Source organism: Microtus pennsylvanicus, unplaced genomic scaffold (assembly GCF_037038515.1).
Source record: "Microtus pennsylvanicus isolate mMicPen1 unplaced genomic scaffold, mMicPen1.hap1 Scaffold_148, whole genome shotgun sequence".
NCBI lineage: Eukaryota > Metazoa > Chordata > Mammalia > Rodentia > Cricetidae > Microtus > Microtus pennsylvanicus.
The window spans coordinates 2,563,457-2,566,384 of record NW_027460896.1 but is presented as its reverse complement, the minus strand read 5'-3'; the positions used below and the strand labels follow the sequence as shown (position 1 = coordinate 2,566,384).

The 2,928-nt window shown below is 46.4% G+C and overlaps 1 pseudogene; it reads right to left on the bottom strand.

The window, feature by feature from the left end:
• Positions 1-278: 278 nt before the first annotated feature.
• On the bottom strand, positions 279-2,276 carry LOC142842155 (tyrosine-protein phosphatase non-receptor type 11 pseudogene; annotated as a pseudogene).
• Positions 2,277-2,928: the final 652 nt, after the last annotated feature.

Here is a 2,928-nt window from a genome sequence, read left to right as displayed (position 1 = left end):
AGTCCACTGTCTCTCTCTGGTACTTGTGGATAGTGTTTACCAAAGCTCTGCATTCCCGATACTGCCACTTTCACATAGCAGGGAAGGCTATGGGACAATGTAAAACCCATATGTCAAAAGCCACGTACATCCCATCATTTAAAAGTTAACTCAGCTCACCTCAATTATGCTGGTCATGAGTGGCCAGGGGATTATCTTAGGGCTAACTCAATTTGTAGATGGATGATTTCTCCTGCAAATGGAGAATATAACTGCCAAAACAGAATAGTACCTAACATCTACCTCGACTGTTTATATACATTTTCCATGGTCTTAAGCTTGACAACCACAGCATCAATCTTGGACATGATGCTGCCTATGGAGTGCTCCACACAGTCAACACGTCTTTCCAGTGCCTGGAACTCTTTATAGAAAACCCTGTTGGAGATACTGTCCCTCCTCTGGGAGCTATGCCCACTGTCGTCATTATCATCCTTCTTAGAGTCATCCAGGGTTCTTGGGAAACTTCTGATGCTCGTGGGACATGGTAATGATCTATGTTCCAAGCCCAGAACCTCCCTTACTTCTGCACTGAATGGTGTTTGAGTGCAATGTGGCATGAGGTTCTGGTCACTGGTTATCTGGTTCACCAGGAAATTCTTACTGTTGATATATTTGTGTCCTTTCCTTTTGCTTTTATGTTCCTCCTTGATCCTGTGCTGCAGCCTCTGGATGTAATGCTGGACAGCCATGTAGATGAACCGGTACTGTGCCTCTTTCTGGACCATTCCTGGCCTCTGGGACCGCACCATCTGAATGGTTTTAGAAACATCGATGTCATGATCAACACCTTTCTCTCTAATGATGTCAATAAGGATATCAATCACAATGAATGTTCCCGTCCTGCCAATTCCAGTATTGCAGTGAACTACAACAGGGCCTGCATCCATGATGCTCTCCTGCTTGTGGTGGACCTCCTGCAGGAAGTCCAGCACACCTCCAGGGTCACTGGGCACACCATGGTCGGGCCATGTCTGAAAGTGGTAATGCCAGACAGTTCTCTCCGTATTTCCTTGTCCAACCTTGGAGAGCTTGAGTTCTCTTAAGGTGTAGTTAGGAGCAGCACTTTCTTTGATGTTCCTAACACGTATGACCCCATAGTCTTTGAGTGCATACTCATCAGGCCAGTACTTCACACATTTGCTCTTCCCTCTCTCCACCTCCTTTGTGGTCATGCTGATGACTCGAGAGTTCTCCTGGAACACCATCCTCCAGAAATCATTCACCGTGTTCTGCAGGCAGCCTTGAGTGGCAATGTAGCTCTTTTTGGGTTTTGAATTGTGGCACTTGGCTTCAAATTCAGGCATGATGATGTTTGCATTGATGTAATCAGAAATGGGCTCATTGGGATCGCCATCGTGCAGGACAACCCTAGTGTGATCGAATGGCAAGATGTTTTTGTATCTATTTTTGTTTTTATTTTCTTGTCTCCGACCTTCTTTTTGGCTATAGAGAAATTTGTATTCCTGTTTCTGTAGTGTCTCAAATTCTTCCCAAAAGCCCTGTTTGACCATACCTGTGGTCTCAGCTACCTTGCTTAGCTCTCGAACCCTGCTTTCAATTTCAGCAGCATTAATACGAGTTGTGTTGAGAGGCTGCTTGAGCTGCAGGACTATGCCAAGTGTCGCCACAATGGGGTTCTTCTTGTAGTGCTCCACCAGGTCTCTCAAAGAGTCAAAATACTCTCCTCCACCAACATCATATTTCCGTTCCTGACATCGGATCATAACGTGGCTCACTTTGGACTTGCCATCATTGCTCTTCCATTTGTCATCACCTGTGACGACAGAGAGAACAAAGTCTCCAGGGTATCTCTGGCTGCCTCGAACAAGAAAGCTGCCATGCTTACCCTTCTCCATTAGCAGTTTCTCTGCTTCTTTACCAGACAAGGGACCATGGAACCACCTTTCAGAGGTTGGGTCTGCACAATTCAGTGGGTACTTGAGCTCAACAACATCTCCACTCTTTTCTTTTAGCTGCTCGTGATGTTCCATGTAGTACTGGAGGAGTTCCGCCAAGGTGGCAAACTTCTTCCCACCATAGAGGTCATAGTAGTCCCCAGTGTTCTGAACCTTGATGTGATAGACCGCTCCATTTCTTCTAACAGACACAGTAAAATCTCCAGGGTTACTCTCACTAGGCCTTGTCAAAAAGCTGCCATCAACTCCTCTGGTTAGAAGGAGATTCTCAGCCTCCACACCAGTGATGTTGGGGTGAAACCCTCTCTGAGATGCCATGTTCCCCTTGGCTCCTGCTCCACATAGACCTGCTGCTTGCTCAGGCTCCTTGGGACACTGTCACATGTGTGTTGAGGGGCTAAGCAAAGACCCACTGAGGAGTAAACACATGTGCAGGGCAGGTAGAACTGGCCCACTCTACATGCAAAATCCCCCACCAGACCTGGATCCTGGATACTGGCTGTGCCCCACTAGGGTCACTCTGCTTCAGTCCTGGGCTTTGGCTCCTGCTCTGGTCTCACCACCGTGTCCACCTTAGGCAGACTGCCAGCGCGGAGGTGGGAGCTGGAACTATGGGTGAGGTTTGTTTGTCCATCAGCACAACTGGTATCCCAGGGGGCAGGGCTCATGCGTGCTCTAAGAGTCATCCCCAAAAGCAGATCAGTCTCTTTGTCCCTGTCCTTCTCTACATAAGCTATGCAACAAACAGTCTTAGAGCTTTAAACAGAGTTTGTAGACCTCACCATAGCAAGTTATAAAACATCTGTGACCTTGAGAAGTTGCTGCCCATACAATAACCATAGACATATATAATTTGGGCATATCAAAAACATTTACACTGTAGCCAACACACAAGGTCAATGACAGAAATATTATTTATAAATGCAGATATATTTACAATGACATCTCTGGTTATATGAACAAAACATAC